Source organism: Leopardus geoffroyi, chromosome C3 (assembly GCF_018350155.1).
Source record: "Leopardus geoffroyi isolate Oge1 chromosome C3, O.geoffroyi_Oge1_pat1.0, whole genome shotgun sequence".
In the NCBI taxonomy this organism is placed as follows: domain Eukaryota; kingdom Metazoa; phylum Chordata; class Mammalia; order Carnivora; family Felidae; genus Leopardus; species Leopardus geoffroyi.
Genome location: NC_059338.1, coordinates 87,859,235 through 87,878,132, shown reverse-complemented (window position 1 = coordinate 87,878,132; position 18,898 = coordinate 87,859,235). Strand labels below are relative to the sequence as shown.

General features: G+C 45.1%; 1 long non-coding RNA gene across 4 annotated transcripts; it reads right to left on the bottom strand.

The window, feature by feature from the left end:
- Positions 1-383: 383 nt before the first annotated feature.
- LOC123585522 lies at positions 384-12,905 on the bottom strand. Of its 4 annotated transcripts, none has more exons than XR_006706261.1 (4): positions 10,749-10,825; positions 6,890-7,042; positions 4,846-5,004; positions 384-768 (listed from the first exon to the last, which is right to left on the bottom strand). It is a non-coding gene; the product is annotated as an uncharacterized LOC123585522 (long non-coding RNA). The 4 variants fall into 4 exon arrangements; XR_006706259.1 differs by lacking the exon at positions 10,749-10,825 and adding an exon at positions 12,694-12,905 and having other exon boundaries at positions 385-768; XR_006706260.1 differs by lacking the exon at positions 10,749-10,825 and adding an exon at positions 11,908-11,987 and having other exon boundaries at positions 385-768.
- Between the last annotated feature and the right edge of the window lie 5,993 nt (positions 12,906-18,898).

Sequence of the window (18,898 nt, the reverse complement as noted above, 5' to 3'; positions counted from 1 at the left end):
CATGCCAGGTGGGTGCATTCCACGCTCTGTCCTGTTTGTCCTACCACAGCCCTAGGCAGCGAGGAATCCCCTGGGGGAACTCTCTTATTCTCTCCTGCTCAGGAGGAAACCAGGGCTAAGAAAGACCAAGGGCTGCACAGCTACCTAGTGGCTAACATGGAATCCACACTCCAGTCTAACCAAAGCCTGCCATTCTCCCACATCTGACCCATCACTTGGCCCTACCTCTGATACACCCTGTCTCACCCTGCGCTCTCCTGCTTCTCCTCCAAAGCTTAGCAAGAGCCAGACAGACGCAACAAACGTGGAGAATGGCATTCACCTCTCGCACAGACTGGGAGGGAGGGAGCGGCCCCCAAAAGCAGGGGCCTAGATGTGTTTTGCTCAACCCTGAGTAGGGCCATCCTACACCTGTTGATCCAGATGAAGAGAGAAAAAGCCAGACCTCCCCATTCCTCCCTGATTGTGTCATCCTGAGCAGCACCGTCCAATCAAAATATCATCCAAGCTATGTATTATGATTTTCTAGTTACCAGATCTTTAAAAGGAAAAAGAGGTGAAGTTAATTAACAGTATGTTTTATTTAATCAAACTATCCAAAACAGTACTATTTCAAGACGTAATCATAAAATATTATTGAGATACTGCGTGTCTTTTTTTTTTTTTTTTTTTTTTGTATTAAGTCTTCAGAAGCCGATGTGCTCTTTATACTTGCTCAACTGGGACTAGCACACATGAGTCGTGGCTGCCATATTGGATGGTGTAGACCTACAGGACAGGAAAATACTTAAACGAATATGCACGCTCCATGATGAGAAGGGTTTTTTAACTGTCATACAGGGAGGTTGACTCTTTTTATTTACAGTTCTATGAATTTTAACACACGTATGGATTCATGTAACCGTCACCATAATCAGGATACAGAGCAGTCCCATCCCCACCAAAGAATTCCATCCTCCACCCATGCCAATGGTTTTTCCATGCCAAACTTTCCATCCTCCCCCAGTCCTGGTACACATGGAATCACACGGTAGGTAACTTTTTGAGACTGGCTTCGTTCACTCAGCATGATCTCTCCGAGATTCATCCAAGTTTGTTGTGTGCCTCGATGCTTCGTTCCTTTTTACTACTGAGTTTTAGCACAATGTATACATATATACACCACAATCTTGCATATCCATTCAGCTGCCGACGGGTGTTGGAATTGTTTCCAGTTTGGGATAATTATGATCAGAGCTGCTGTAAATATGTGCACAGGATTTGTGTAAACATAAGTTTTCATTTCATATCTCAGGAATGGAATTGCTGGGCCACGTGGTAAGTGTATGTTTAACTTCATAAGAAACCACCAAATTGTCTTCCAGAGTAGTTGAACTATGTCTTATTCCCATCAGCAATGTGGGAGAGTTCCAGCTGCTCGGCATCCTTTTCTGCACTTGATGTTGTCCGTATTTTTATTTTAGCCATTATGATAGGTATGTAGTTGTGTCTCATTATGGCTTTAATTTACTTTTCCTTAATGCCTGATGGTGTCGACATCTTTTAATGTGCCTCTGTGCCCCTCCATACGTCCTCTATGGTAATATGTCTGTTCACATCTTTTACCCATTTTTAAATTAGGTTGTGTGTTTTTAAGGTTTTGTATATTCTAAATACAAGACCTTTGTCGGATATGTGATTTATATAATATTTTCTCCCAGTCCCTAGGTTGCCATTTTATTCTCTTAACACTGTCTTTCACCGAGCAGAAGTTTTCAATTTTGATCATGTTCAACTTAACAATTTTTTCTTTTATGGACTTTGCTTTTGTTATCAAGCACTCTTTTGCCCAACCCCAGGTCATGGAGATGTTCTCATATTCAGTCTCTGAACAACAAATCACATGTTTCATATGCAAGGGGTTGAAACTCCTTAAAGAAGTTCAGCTGTGGGTTTTAGTTGTGAAAATCTACCTTGTCATGTGGATTCATTCATCCACTCCGCAGATATTTAGTAAGTGCAAAGTCATCACTAGTAAAGCAGAGATGATTAAAATTTGGCTCAGGATAGTGGCTGCCATTAATTGAAGATCTAGGGCCAATGGCCATGTCAATATCCTCTGCACCCTCCAATCTGGTGTTACTATCCTCATTTTATAAGAGAAGAACCTGAAGCTTAGAAAAGTAATTTTCCAGTAACACAGGCAAGTGGCAATAGAGTTAGGATCAGCTGATTCCAAAGCCTTCAGGTATGGGAGGGTTCTTTGGTTTCTAGCAACAGAAGGGGTAAATAATAACAATAATTAATAATAATAATAATAAAGAAGTAATCCACAGGTATTTCATATAACCAATCCAATGGTTCAAGAACCAAATCTTGAAAGGGGGAAAAAATAAGGAAGTTCAAAGATCTAGGTAGCAGAAAACATATATATGTTAATGTTCAGACATCCTCTTTGAATGAAGCATCTTCAACTAGTTTCAGCCTTTTCTTTTTTTTTTTTTTTTTTTATAATTTTTTTTTTCGTTTATTTATTTTTGGGACAGAGAGAGACAGAGCATGAACGGGGGAGGGGCAGAGAGAGAGGGAGACACAGAATCGGAAACAGGCTCCAGGCTCTGAGCCATCAGCCCAGAGCCCGACGCGGGGCTCGAACTCACGGACCGTGAGATCGTGACCTGGCTGAAGTCGGACGCTTAACCGACTGCGCCACCCAGGCGCCCCTAGTTTCAGCCTTTTCATGTGTCCTCTCTAGATTGAAGTTCCCTGGAACAATCATCTGACTGACCTGTCATGGGTCACGAGACCATCTTTTGACCAAGAAATGATGCAACACCTGGTTTGATGGTCACATCACAACTATGTCCAATTAGGGGCCTAGTCCCCTTTCCTTGTTGAGATGAATACTCAGGTACTATTACTGCAGAAAAAGGCAAGAATGGATCCTGAGAAGACAAAAACCACAGAGGCCCACAATGGCAGTGCCTTCAAAATTTTTGAGCATGATCCATGTTGAGAAATATATTTCACCAGCACATGAGCATATTCACACATGACTGAAATGAAGTTTTCATATAACAGTATGTACCCTTACAACGAGTAGCATACTTTACTATGGCACATTCGTTTTCTTTCATTTTTTAAAAATGGATGTTGCAGGGCACCGAGGTGGCTCAGTTGGCTGAGAGTCCGACTCTTGATTTCAGATCAGATCATGATCTCACGGTTCATGGGACCGGGCCCCATATCAGGCTCTGTGCTGACAGCATGGAGTGTGCTTGGGGTTCTCTCTCTCCCTCTCTGCCCCTCCCCCACTCACACACTCACTCTCTGTCTCTCCCTCTCTTTCTCAAAATCAGTGAATAAAAATGGACGTTGTAACTCCCTCATGGGTCACAACCTACAGATTGTGAAGCATTGTACTTACCGTGCTTTCCTTCCCCTCTCCATCCATGAAGACCCCTGAAGGGAAGTGAGACAGGGAAGGAAGGAAAGCCAGCAAAGGGTTCATGGTGAGGGGCTTGTCACTGTGGCATGTGGGGCTCAGTCACACAGGAGACTTTCTAAGAAACTGTGCAGAACATGCCTGAGGACTGTTCCACCAAAGGGCAGGGAAGCTGGGGTGTTCATCCGCTAACTGACATTCCTCCATATGAAGGTGGCACCCGAGCCATTAATTTCCCAATACTTCCAGCCCTCCATCAAGTGAGGGCCAAGCTCCCAAGGCCAGAGAACACCCCCAAGCAGAGAGGTGCAGGAAGCTTCAGACTGTATGGGAATTATCTTTAGAAGACCTCTGGGTGGATCAAGAGTATAGTTTGACAGTGTCCTGCAAGATGTAACTGGGAGGAAGAAGGACTAACTCGGAAAGCCATTTTCAGCCATAAACACCTGCTTCCCTTCCCGAGCCACACGTCACAGTGAGGCACATCCTGCCCCGATCCCCCGATTTCTAAATTCACCATGTTCATCCTGGCCTGGCTGCCCGGTTCCCTGCTTCAGCACTGCTGAATGTAGACAGGAAATCTGCCCATCTGGTTCGCCAGCCCTACCTGGCCCCACTGATTCTCAGTCACTGTCCCAGAGAATGTCTCGATTTCAGCCAATCATCTCTGCCACAACATTTCAGTAAATCTTTACCCACCCTGCCCCTCCCCTTAGTGCCAGAAGAGAATATGTCCCTGCTCCTGTCAAGATGCCAGTGAAAACAAATATCCTGGGCTCAGGGAGGGATCCGGCACACAAACCTTGATTAATCATCTGCCATTTGTCAGATTAAAACACAGAAGACAAACTGACTTTTGGAGTCGGGTCCAATGGGATGGGACTCGAAGCAGCACTGGGTTCGGAGAGCAAAGTCTTAATCAGCAATGTCTGAGGGCAGTGGGTTTTCACCCAGGCCGCACCAGTCACCCGAGGAGCTTTTAGAGCATACTGATTCCCACTGGGGGATGGGGTGGATCCCGGGGATCCGTAAGTGTTTTCAATCCCCCAGATTGTAATACAGAGGAAGTACAAATGGGACAAGAAGGAGGAAATAATTTGCCTTGGGGTGGTTTTCTTTTTGAGCTAACCTTTGTATCTCGTCGAATTATCTCAATAATGCTACAGTAGCCTCCCTTATCTGCGAGGGATATGTTCCAAGATGCTTGGCAGATGCCTGAAACCACAGTTAGTACCAAATTCTATATATACTATGTTTTTTCTGTGCCTACATAGCCATGATAAAGTTCAATTTATAAATTAGGCACAGTAAGAGATTAAGAACAATAATCTAATAGAACTGTAGCGATATACTATAATAAAAGTTATATGAGTGTGACCGATCTCTCTCTCTTTCAAAATATCTTATTGTCCTATACTCACCTTTCTTGTAACGATGTGAGATGATAAAATGCCTGTGTGAGGAGATGAAGTGAGGGAGCAACGTGGGCATTTCGACGTAGTGTTAGGCTACTTGTGACTTTCTGATTATCCGTCAGAAGGGGGACCCCTCGTTTCCAAACCGCTGTTGACTGCAGGTAACTGAAATGGCAGAAAGCAAAACCAAGGATAAGGGGGAAGGACTGTTTACATTATGGATTACTGTACCCATCTCAAAGGTGAGAAGACTGAGGCTAAGGGAAACCAAGTAACTCACCCAGGTCCCCATTGTTATGAGCGAAAACACCACCATCACCATGCAAGATGGAGTCCGAAGGCCACGACTCCTTCTACCCCGCCGTGCTATCCCCCGAGTAAGATTTTAAGAAGATTAATGATGAAAGGAAGGGAGCAGGAAAACATTTGAGGACAAGAGTGTCACTGGATAAATCAAGACTGGGCCAGGGGAGGCATGTGGGAAGGGCTCTGGAGGCAGGGCAAGCCCTAGATACCTGCTTCAGGAGAAATGAGGCAAAGCCACCAAAGGGGAGGCTGAGTACCAGCTACCCTGCCCTGTCCCAGTGTCCCCTGAGGCTGGCCCTGCTCTCAAGGAAGTCTTGCATTCACAGTTAGCTCAATGGGCCAATTTCTCATCAGACCTGAACTATGTCACGGAGCGCCCCAGCCCGCCAGCCCATGTGAACCTTCCCCCTCTTGTCCCTGGCCTCCAGGCTGACTACATTCAGCTGCGAGAATAAGCCGACATCCAGCGGCCAGCCTTTCCCCATTTCCGCCCTTGATTTCTCTATTCTCTGTGACTGCCTGGCTCTCCAGGCTCAGAGGCCCATCTGGTTGGAGGGACGTCCTGCTGTTTCCAGCCTCCTCTGGGACTGCTCAAAGACAAGGGAAACCCTATCCGTCTCTACTCCTCTGTGTCTGCTCCATGAAACGGAATTTTATTTAAGCATCACATTTGGGGAAGGAAAGGGAACTTCAGTCTGTTCTTTCTTGATTGTACGTTTCAGCAACAAGATGCCCAATAAATTAAGGCAAACTTCGAGTGGAAAACTTCAAAACCAAGGTCTCCCCAGCACGCTGTGCTTCCCAAGTCCAAGAGCGTCTTTCAGAAAATCCTGGAAAACTGTAGGGCTGGAAGGGGATCATGTCGTGGAAGGGGAGGCTGAAGGCCCACATGGGAGAGCAACCTGCCCGATATCATGGCCTGAGGTGACAGCAGACGAGGGCGAGGGTCTGGAACCTGGGGCTTTGACCTCCTGTCTCCAAATGGCGTGTTGCTGGCAGCGACTGAGGAAACACAGAAGAGCAGCAGACTGAAGGTGGTCTCCCTTGGGCCCACCACGATCCATGTTGAGGAATATATTTCACCAACATGTGGGCACATACACTCGTGGCTGAAATGCGTGTGTAGAAACTACAGCCGGTGCCAAGAAAAACAGCGAAGGGAAAACATGCAGGCTCAGCCCCAAGTGTGAAGCAAACAAAGTGATCCTCACTATTTACCAACCCATCCCTCCCAAGTTGACTGATCGGAGGGGGCCACCATACGACACGACTCCAGGGGGCATACCGCACTCTGTACCGCTAATCTGTGTTTTAGAAAGGCAGAAGAGCTGAAATATTAGCTGTTATTTTTCTCGCTCTGCATTAACAGCAGGAACCGAGGCATTAATTGATAACTACAGGATTCATTAAAAACAAATAGTAACTTAAGAACAACCCCGGGAGACTTGGCTTTCGAGATACAAAAGAACAAATCTATAAAAGCAAGTTAATCACCAAGATGCCTGAAAGGACATCCAGAAGGAGCGGACTTAAGCACACACAGGTGTTGGCTGTGGTAGGCATTGTTCTCAGTGCTTTGTGTACATCGAGTCTCCCAACAACCGTATGACATGGTTACTATTATTATCACCCATTTTACAGATGGGGGGACTGAGGGGTACAGCTATCAACTTGCAAATCACATAGCGAGGAAGTGGCCAGGCGTGATTCAAAGGCTGCCAACGCCGTGTGCTCGATTATTTACCACATCGCCCTTTGCAGGAGCCGGCTAATCAATGTCACTTGCTATCAGGAGCTGGGGGCAATTGACTCCTCTGTTGCTCTCGCGTCAGTGCAGGTAAGGAGCGTGAAGTTTGCAGAGGGGCCACAGTGAGGAAGCGATCCTGCTCCAGGAGATCTGGGAAGGAAAGAGGATGTCGGAGCAGGGAAGCACAGGTCTGGACAAGAGTCTCAGCATCCCCAAATATCGACATGGGAGCCTCTGGAAATCCTCCCTTATCCCCAGGCCCCACCTTCTTCAGGGTGAGGAGTGAAAAGAAGGAAGAAAGTGCTTTAGCTCCTCCCTTGGAGGCCCAACAGAGTAACAATTCTGAGTAACTTGGGACCTCCTCCACTTCTGAAGCCAGTAAGGAGAGAGGAGATACTTCTTTTTCTTTTTAAGGAAGAAATTCTTTTTTTTTTTTTTAAGTTTATTTATTTATTTTGAGAAAGAGAGAGAGCACCCACGTGCATGCCAGCAATCAGGGGAGGAGCAGAAAGAGGGAGAGAGAAATCCACGCTGTCAGCACACAGGCCTTGATCCCATGAACTGTGAGATCGTGACCTGAGCTGAAATCAAGAGTCAGTTGTTCAACCAACTGAGCCACCCAGGCAAGATACATTTTAATTCATTGCTGTCTGCTACCTGGAGCGATTTACTTAATGCCTTCCAGCCTCAGTTTCCTCACCTCTACCCTAGAGTTCCCGCCTGCCACACCTACCTTAATGAACTTGAGTTGGCTGGTAAAAGGGCTTAACACAACGCTTACCGCCGCTAAAAGACCAACTGAACCAATGAGTGACTGTTCTCTTCTGCCCCTTTGGGATAAAAGGGCACAGTTAAATTCCTGCCCAATACTCCTAATTTTTCTTTCCCAACAGACCCCTGATTTGATGCAGGGCTTCAATATGGCCAAATAAGAGGATGGCCTTCCCAGGTTCCTTTGTGAGTAGGAGTGGCCATATTTCAGTTCTGGCAAATGAGATGTAAAGAGAAGACTATTTGTGGGTAGAGGACTTCCAGGACATTAGTTACCTCCCAAAAAACAGGGGGAACAAACTCAGCTAGGATTTCCCTCTACCCTTCCCTCTCCTTCCTTCTGAAGGTATAGCAGCCAACTTTCTGCCATCAGGACAAAAACCACAGGCTGACGTCCTGGGTGGTTCAGTCAGTTAAGCCTCCAACTCTTGATTTCAACTCAGGTCATAATCTCACAGTCTGTGAGATTGAGCCCCATGTCGGGCTCTGCACTGACCTGCTTGGGATTCTCTCTCACCCCCTCCCTCTCACTCTCTCTCTCTCACTCTCTGCCCCTCCCAGCTCATGCTCTCACTCACTCTCTCTCAAAATAAATAAACTTTAAAAAGAAAAAAAAAAAAAAAAAACCACAGGCTTATGGCAAAAACAGAGGAGCCTGGCTCCTAAATAACATCCCAATTCTTGACTCCCTGCCTCTTGGTTTGTCATGTTAGAAAAATAAACTCTTATCAGGTTTTCCATTATTTGTAGCTAAACACATTCCTAACTGATATTTACCAATTTCAGTTTGATATATTGAAACAAACAAAATACAGTGTTTGCCTAAGGTCATATCATGAATTGATTGATGGCAGATCCAGGCCTGATGAGTATCTTGAGTATCTTAAATTCCCACTGCAAATATTCTCCTAATAGACTACATGCCCATGAAAATCATATTTATGGCGAGAATCAGAATGAGCAATTATAAAATATTTATATGGAAGCCAGTTGTGCCCATGTATAAGAAACTCCCATCAGAGCACCTGGATGGCTCAGTTGGTTAAGCGTCGGACTGTTGATCTCAGCTCAGGTATGATCTCACGGCTCCTGGGTTCGAGCCCCACGTCGGATTCTTGGGGTTCTGTGTCTCCCTCTCTCTGCCCCTCCCCCGCTCTCTCTTGTTCTCTCAAAATAAATAAGTAAAGTTTAAAAAGAGAAAAAAATGAACTCCTATCTAGAAATTTAAGTAGCCAAATTTATTTTTGAAAACCGTGGATTTCATTTAATCTGTGCAAGTCGCCTTTCAGTCTTGGGGCAAATCACACAAGGAGCTGACCACCTACAGAGCCTGACTTCACCCCTCAGTAAACACAAGGAAGTATCTTTGCACATCACACCGTGAACTCAAACCCAGAAGAGCCGTCTGCCCTGAAATCTATCCTAAAGAAGATACTGAATTTGCAAAAGCAATGCTTTTGAACCACTAATAAATATTTTATAAGCCGATCACTTAGGAAGTCAGGACTGAAAAGCACTCTCATATAAATATAATCTTTGCATGGCAAAATTGTTTGAGCTTAAGGATATCATCTGCCTTGGATTGTTGTAATTTAATGAAAACTGCTGGACTCGAAAAAACGCAATTAATAAAATCATATTCAAATGTTCTTGCTGTGAATCTGTATCTGCAATAAAGCTGCAGGGTGTGAGTTTGGTCAGAATCTCTGGAACTTCAGGATCCCTGGGAGACGGAAGCCTATTCCTTTCCCTGGGACAAGCTATGTCCTTAGAACTATCCAGGTGGATGTAGGGAGCGGTGCTTAGAACTTAATTCTGCCACCAAGCAGTTAGACACCAAGCAAGATGGCTTCATACAGATTCCCCCAGTGGCCGTGGCTGTGCTCATGTCCCTGTTCCCCTGGACAGATCCAGGTTGTCCAGTGTAAAAACAATGTTGGGCCAGATTCTCTCTCGTGGGAAGTCAAGACATAAACAAGAAGTCATAGTGATGGGATGTTTTTACACCCAAGTCACATGGCTGTCAGCAAATGAGAAAGTGAGCCCACCAAATGCTGCCAGCAGCTCAGGTCCCGGGGGCTTGTCTAGTTCTTGCCCTTCCTAGGACGGGCTGATTCTGTGAGCTCTCCCAGCACTTTTCCAAGAAATACTTCATTTTAAACTTGAGCTAGATGGAATCAGTTCCTGCTGCTTAAAGAAAAAATATCTTCACGAATACATTTGACATTATTATGCACTTATTTGTAGGGTCACAGAATCAGAAAGACTAGCTCCTTCCCACATCCAAACAGAAATAAGCAGTCCTACTCTTGAGCAGACAGGAGGTGACACGGGGGGGTGCCTGGGTGGCTCAGTCAGTTAAGTGTCCGGCTCTTGATCTCGGCTCAGGTCATGATCTCACAGTTGGTGGGTTCGAGCCCCACGTTGGGCTCTGTGCTGACAGCTCAGAGCCTGTTGGGGATTCTGGCTCCCTCTCTCTGCCCCTCCCCCCACCCCTCTCTCAAAATAAATAAATAGACTCTTTAAAGAAAAGGAAGTGACAGGGAATCTCTACCCTAGTGTCTCTAGGCCTCTCAGGACAGTAGTTTCAACATCTGCCCTCATACTATGCGCCACACTCTTCTTTGCCTTGTCCCTTCTCGTCCCTGCTGTGGTGCCAGCAGTGTGGCAAGTGGTTCAGGGTGTGGGCTTTGGAGCTGGACCCCCTGCGTTGGAGACCTGACACTGACGCTTCTAGCTGTGGGACTTAGACTATTGTCTGACCTCTCCACGCCTCAGTTTCCCCATCTGGAAAGAGGGGAAGACACCACAGCACTTACCTCGTGGGGTTGTCATGAGGACTGAGTTAACCCAGATGAGTGCTCAGAATAGCACCCCCTCCCTAACTCCTCCACATTTCTCCTCCCGTATTCCAGGCACACCAGCCTGCCTTTCAGAGACGTGTACTCTTCTTCCCACCTGGGAATCTCACCCCACCCAGACCGGTTCCCTCACATGCTCCCCATTCCCACCTAGTGATATATTGCAAAAAAAAAAAAAAAAAAAATGGGCCTGGTTCTCCACCCCTCCCTGTATCCTCACTCACCGTATGCTCTGTGATTTCACAGCCCTTCCCATCCGGAGTCTGTGTTCCCTGTCCCTTGGTCCCGGGCTTGCTTTAGCTAATAGAATGCAGCAGACGTGACCTTCACCAGTTTGGAGACCGGGCCTCAAGAGACCTGGCGTGTTTCCAAGCTCCCTCTCAGACCCCTGCCCGGCCACAAACCCAGGCTGGCCGACTAGATGATGAGACACAAGTGTGCCAGTCTCCACCCTCACCCCAGCCTACAACCAACCAGTCCCCTTGAGTGGGGGCACCTCCTCGCTGACCAGCATCTGACCATAGATGCGTGATGCTCTCCATGGCCCCGCTGAGACTAGAAGGACTGTCCAGGGGAACCCAGCCCAAATTGTCAACTCACTGCACTGAAAACTACATGAGGGTTTGCCGTCTCAAGTCACTACGTTTGGGGGTGGGTTGCTGTGTTGTAAACGCTTACTGATAACACACCCTCTTTAGGCCTGGCTTCTTGGGTGATATAACTGACATAAGGAGTAATGAGACCTACCTCCTAAAATAAGCATGAAGATTATGTGACATAATGCTTGTAAAGTGCCTACGTGACATCACCCAACTGTTAACTACCACAGACACATTAATGATTCTTTGCCTCTTGTCTATAAATGGGGAAATAATATCTAATGAATAGGGTTGCTGTGAGGAATTGGGAAAATTCGTGTCATGTGCTCAGCACCGTCTTAGACACAGATCAGCAGTAAATGGTTATTATTGACTTGTTAACATACTATTGCACAGGCTTGACTCGTTCATTCTCTTCCCTGGCCCTTAGACACAGTCCACCACCACCATCCCCTCGCCAACCCCTAGCTTCAGTTTTCTCGCCTTGATGATTAGACCTGGCCTCCCAGCCTCACCTTGGGGCACCCCCAGCCGGCTCGGCCCCCGGTCGTGGGAGGCGGCATCAGAACCCAGGGCAGGAAGGTCACCTTTAGTCTCTGGGACTCGTTGAACTTCGGCCCTGTGCGGACCTTTGCCACTAGGGGGCCGCCTCCCCCTCCAGCCACACAGAAAGCCGGGGTCAGCCTGTGGCTCCTTTCCGGTTCTGCGACGCACCGCCCATCTTGTCTCTGGGCCGCTGGGGGGCCCATTGCATTGGGGCCACACCCGCACTGTGATCACGCACCTGTCCACAGACCATCTCTGCTGACCGGGAGCGACCCCACCCCCAGCCAGCCTGCAGAGACACTGGTGGCGATACTTGCCCAGCTCCGGGCAACCTCTCAACCTACGTGAGTGGTTTCATAATTCATGTCTGCCCATCAGCGGACAGATTTAGCCTGCTGCCTGCTGAGTCTGGAAATACTGAATATTAAAATATCCCAGCTCGCCCTTCTGACGCCCTCGCCTCTCTCAGATTCGCATGCAGTTGGTTGCACAAACAATCCCAGAGACACACATCAATTTGTCAATTAAGTAGATTTTGAGTATGCACATGTGTACCTTTCATTGAAACAGGGGAAGGAATATTCAAGGCCCCGGGTTTAGGTGCCTGACCTTGGAGAAGGCCTAGTGCTCCTGCTTCAGAGCCAGCGTATTTTCCACCCCCCCACATCGCTGCCCAAACTCCCTGGCCCGTTTTGTAGCACCATGCAATGAAGGGATGCAGGAATCCTGAAGGATTTTACTGAGCAAAGTAAAGCAAAAGACCTCTCCATCCACCCAGAACAGCAATAGAGAGGCTCCCAGGAATTAAAACCGACCATTATCCGAGGATTGAGGAAGCAGAGAGAATCTTTCATATTTGGTAAAGAGGTGCATATGTGTGTGTGTGTGTGTGTAATGTCGCACCCCCTACCAAAACTCTAGCCAACTTGCCTCATGCACATCAAAGACTACCAAGTATTTCCCACCTTCAATGTTGAGTTTTTAAAACTTTTACTAAAAAAAATTTCTAGGCTAATACACCCACCTTTGCTGCGATATCCAGTAGTGGCTAACTGCAAAAGTCGGTTTAGGATTTCAGGGAAAGGAGGTGGGAATTTCCCACAGATTGAAAATAGAGGAAGGAGTTTCCTCTTTCTCTCCTGGCAGATTTCATTGTTTCCTCTAAGAGGAATTTGGTGAGCCTCTAAAGCAGGCTCCAGGTACTGAGCAAAACTCAGAAGGAGCCATTGCTACCTCTTAGAGAGCATGATCTAATTAAAGGGGCAAGAACTCCGTGGGGGAAATGACGGATAAAATCCAGGCAACACAGGGAGCATGTGCGGTAACTTAACGTAAGCACTGTAGTGGGCAGAGTACGGGTCTCCACAGAGGGAATCTGAAATTCCTCTATAACGTATTCAGCAGGAAAGTACTTGAGGTCAGGCAAACCTGGGTTCGAGCCCTGACTCTGCCATTCACTATGGGACTTTGGACAGTGTACTGATTCCCTCTGGAGCCTCAGTTTCCTCACCCATAAAGTGGGTATAACAATACCCACTTCAGAAGCTTGTCATAAGGGTTCACTTAGGCCTTCTTTAGGGCATTTTTCCTCCAATGCTTCATTAGGAACTTCACCTGATCTTAACCTAAAAATGATTTATCACAGCTGATGGATAAATTGCTAATTGGATTAGTAAACAGTTAAACTAAGCATGATGGCTAACTATAAACAGGTGGGCTTTGCCCAACGCCTCTCCCCTCGCTGAGAGAGGTCACAATCTTCTCTTTTCAAAGGTGCCCTGCCAGGAATCCAGGAATATCCATTGTATTAGTTTGCCGTTGCTGCTCTAACATAGTACCATGAACTTGGTTGCTCAAAACAACACAAGTTTATTATCTTATAGTTCTAGCAGTCAAAAGTCCAAATTGAGTCTCAGTGAACTCAAAATCAGAGTATTGGCAGTGCTGCATTCTTTCTAGAGGACCTGAGGGAGAATCTATTTCCTTGCCTTCTTCAGCTTCTAGAGCATTCCTTGGCTTGTGGTCCTTCTTCTGTCTTCAAAACCAGCAGCATCAGGCTTCATCTTTTTCGTGCTGACATCTCTAGTTCTCCCCTGCCTCCCTTTTCCAGTTAAGGACTTGGGACAGCACTGGGCCTACTGGATAATCCAGGATAATAATCCTATTTCAAGGTAAACAGATTAGCAACCTTAATTCCATGGGCCTTAAGTGCCCTTTACCACGTGATCTTACATATTCATGAATTCTGGGGGCCTGGGAGGTAGACATCCAGAGGGGTCATTGTTCTGCCTATGATACCTAAAGGTGTTCCAGAGACAGGCAGAGAGGAGCTGGTCCACTTCCCATCATGGTGGTGACTGAGCAACCTTGTGGGGATGAGAAGGGTACTTAGTGGTCAGGGGGTCAGGAGGTATGAGGTCTGGCCTGACTTGGCTACTCGTTGCTAAAAACTTTGGGCAATTCACCCTTTTCTAGGTATCAGCTCCTCATCTGTAAAACAAACTACCCCTGCCTACTGCCCCTCTATCTTCAAGAAGGCTCGAATGTAATCCTCCTGAAAGCGTCCTATGGACCAGGCAGTGTGGAGGATGCTGAGGCGTGGAGAATGCCACACCTGCTTCCAGGGAGCTCACACTCCAAGGTGTCATCACCTGACCAATATTCATTATTCTCCTCTCCACACACCTCAGATGTGCCTACAGATTGTAGTTTCCTTGTCATCAGGAGCTCTGAGATACACATCCAATGCCAAAAGATTAAAAAGAATTTTATCCAAATATTTTATTTGAATTTTCCTCTAATTTACCTTCATTGTCAAATATTTTACTACTAATAAAGATTCTTTAAATATTTCCAAATCCATTTTATGAAGCCAGCATTGCCCTGATACCAAGACCAGATAGGGACACAACAATCAACCAATCAATCAGTAAATAAATAAGCAAACAAACAAGCAAATAAATAAATAAGAATACAGGCCAATATCCTTGATAAACAGATGTAAAAATCTTCAACAAAATATTAGCAAGCCATATTTAATACTTTAAGAGAATCATAACTATGATCAAGTGGGATTTATGTCAAAGATGCAAGAATGTCTCAACATCCACAAATCAATCAATGTGATACACCACATTAACAAAATGAAGGATAAAAATCATGAGCATCTCAATCGATACAAAAAAAAACATTTGACAAAAGTCAACATCCATCTATGATTTAAAAAGCTCCCAGCAAAGTGGGTATAAACGGAACATACCTCACCATATAAAAGCCATACATGACAAGCCCACAGCTATCATCATGCTCAATGGTGAATAACTAAAAGGTTTTCCGCTAAGATCAGGAACAAGACAAGGAGGACTAATCTCACCACTTTTATTCAACATAGTATTGGAAATCCTAGTCAGACCATTTTGGCAAGAAAAAGAAAGAAAAGATATCCAAATTGGAAAGGAGAGATAAAACTGCCATATTTGCAGATGACATGATTTTTTTTTTTTGACATGATTTTATATATAGGAAACCCTAAAGACTACACAGGGACACACACACACACACACACACACACACACACACACACACACATTATAGAACTGCTACATGAATTCGGTAAAGTCACAGAGTACAAAATCAATATACAAAAATCAGTTGCATTTCTATACACTAATAACAAATTATCAGAAAGAGAAGAAAACAATCCCATTTACAATTACACCAAAAAAAAAATACCTACGAATAAATTTAACCACAGAGGTAAAAGATCTGTATACTGAAAATTATACATTAATGAAAGAAATTGAAAATGACACAAAGAAATGGAAAGATATTCCATGCTCATGGATTGGAAGAATCAATCCTGCTTAAAAGTACATATTACCCAAAGCAATCTACAGATTCAATGCAATCCCTATCAAAATTCTGATAATACTTTTCACAGAAGTTTTTTTAAAAATCCTAAAATTTGTATGGAACTACAAAAGACCTTAAATAGCCAAAACAATCCTAAGAAAGAATAACAAAGCTGGAGGCATCAGGCTCCCTGGTTTCAAACTACATTGCAAAGCTATGGTAATCAAAATTGTATGGTATTGGTATAGAAACAGACACATTAATCAATGGAATGGAACAGAAAGTCCAGAAATAAATCCACACATACATAAGTCAATTAATTTATCATAAAGGAAGCAGGAATATACAATAGGGAAAGACAATCTCTTCAATAAATGGTGTTGGGAAAACAGGACAGCAACATGCAAAAGAATGAAACTAGCCTACTGTCTGACACCACACACAAAAATTAACTCAAAATGGATTAAAGACTTGAGTGTAAGACCTGAAACCATAAGACTCCTAGAAGGAAACACAGGCAGTAAGCTCCTTGACATTAGTCTTGGTGATGACTTTTTTTTTGCATCTGACTCTAAAAACCAAGACCATAAAAGATAAATAAATTAGTGGCACCACATCGAAATAAAAAAAGCTTTTACACAGCAAAGGAAACCATCAACAAAATGAAAAAATAACCTACTGAATGGGAAAAAATATTTTCAAATCATGTATCTGATAGGGGGTTAATATCCGAAGTATATAAAGAACCCATATAACTCCGGGTGCCTGGGTGACACGGTCAGTTAGGCCTCCAACTTTGGCTTAGGTCATGATCTCTTGGTTCATGAGTTCGAGCCCCATGTCGGGCTCTATGCTGACAGTTCAGAGCCTGGAGCTTGCTTCAGATTCTGTGTCTCCCTCTTTCTCTGCCCCTCCTCTGCCCATTCTCTCAAAAAAAGAAAGAAAGAAAGAAAGGAAGAAAGAAAGAAAGAAAGAAAAGAAAAAATATATATATATATATAAACATTAAAAAAATTTTTTTAGGGGCCCCTGGGTGGCTCAGTTGGTTAAGCATCTGACTTCAGCTCAGGTCATGATCTCATGGTCTGTGAGTTCAAGCCCCACTCAAACTGAGGTCGCGCTCTGTGCTGTCAGTTCAGAGCCTGGAGCCTGCTTCAGATTCTGTGTCTCCCTCTCTCTCTGCCCCTCCCCCACTCACGCTCTGTCTCTCTATCAAAAAATGAATAAATGTTAAAAAAATTTTATAAAAAAAATTTTAATAGCAAAAAAAAAAAAAAAAAGGTTTGCTTAACAAATGGGTACAGGACCTGAATATACATTTTTCCAAAGAAGACATACAATGGCCAGCAGGCACATGAAAAGATGCTCAACATCACTAGATATTAGGGAAATGCAAAGCAAAACCACAATGAGGTATCACCACATGTTAGAATGGCTAAAATCAAAAAGACAAGAAATAACAAATGTTCATGAGAATGTAGAGAAAAGGGAACGCTTGTGCATTGTTGGTGGGATGGTAAATTGGTGCAGCCACCGTGGGAAACAGTACAAAGGTCCTCAAAAAATTAAAAATAGAATTATCATACAATCCAGCAATTCCACTTCTGGGTATCTGTCCAAAGAAGACAAAACACTAAATTGAAGATTTAGGCACCAAAATGTTTGTTTCAGCATTATTAATGATGGTCAAGATATGGAAACAAACTAAATGTCTATCGATGGATGAATAAAGATGTGGTATATATAATAGAATACTACTCAGCCATGAAAAAGAATGAAATCTTGCCATTGTGACAACATGGATGGACCTTGTGTGTTTTATTCTGGGTAAAATAAGTCAGAGAAAGACAAATACTGAATGGTTTCACTTATATATGGAATCTAAACAAACAAATGAATAAACAAAACAAAAACTCATAAATACAGAGGAAAGATGGAGGGTTGTCAGAAGAGAGGTGATAGGACGATGGGCAAAATGAGTGAAGGGGGTCAATAGGTACAAACTTCCAGTTATAAAATGAATATGGGGATGTAATGGGAAGGTGAGATTCACCATTGGGAAGGTGAGATTCTAAGCCAAGACTTGAAGGAGGAGGAGGGGCGTATTCTAAGGGACTCTCTGGGGAAAGAACACTTTTAGGCACAGAAATAGCTAAAGCAAAGGGACTAAGGTGGGGCCATGTGACTGAATGGGAGTCAGGAGACCCGGGTTCTCCTCTTTGGGCCTCAGTTTCCCCATGTCTTTTAGGTCTCTTCTCTCGAGGTCCTGTCCAGCTCAAACATGCACACCTCCACCAACTTCATCCCTCAGAACTGCCTGCCCACTCCTCACCCACCAAGAGGAGGCTTCGGAGATCTCTCTGGTTGTCTGAATCCTAGAAAAGGCTTTACCGGGAGCATGGGGGGAGGGGTGAATGGAGACAGATAAGGCTTATTTATAGATCAGGACAGTCTGTGGGCTGCTCTGCAAAGCTGGCTCATCTATAGAAAGAGCAGCCAGTTGCTGAAAGGGTCATCCCAGGGGACCTGCTCGGCTCCTTTGCCAGCCAGACCTGTCTCCACAAAGGGAGTTGGGAGAATGGCAGGATGGAAGCAAATCAAATCACAATCGCTCCCTAATTGGTTTCCCTGCCACCTTTCCCATCCCATCCTTTCTCCTCTTTGCCACACCGGTCTGAGCATGGCGTACTGTGCTGGAAAGGGCCCCATGCAATCACTCTAAGCCCAAAGATCTTAGTAGGGTGAGTGAAGCCTAGAACAGCCTGGCCCAGCCAGATGCTTCCACATCTTTCGTCTATAGCATCCCTTCCCAACACGCCCCAGTCTCCCCTCGAGCCCTTCTGCAAGAGGCACTGTGCCCGCAGCATGCCTTCGCTGCTGCTCCTCCCTTGTCCATCTGGCAGACCCCCCCCACTCCTCCTTAAAGGACCTGCTCAGGTGTCCCCTTCTCTGAGGACACAGGTGTCCTGGGGTCAAGCTTCAAATCCCAGCTCCGTCACTTCCTACCAGGTGTCTAGAGCAAGCTCCCTGACCATCCGAGGCTTTGGTTTCCTCACCCATCAAGTGGGATGAAAACAAATAGCACATGCTCGTGGAATTGTGAGGATTGAGGGTCCTAATGCCCATGAAGAGCTCGTTGCAGAGCCTGGCACACACTAAGCACACAGTAAGCCCTGACGCTGTTACCACCTTTCAGGATTTTTATTATTGTTACTTTATCAACAACTGCTGCTACCACCAGTGCTCCCTAATGTGGTGGCCTGAACATTTGTGTTCCCCCCAGATTCATACATTAAATCCTAAAGCCCACCAGGATAGTATTAGAAGGTGGGGCCTTGGGGAAATTATAGGTCATGGGGGTGGAGCCCTCATGAATA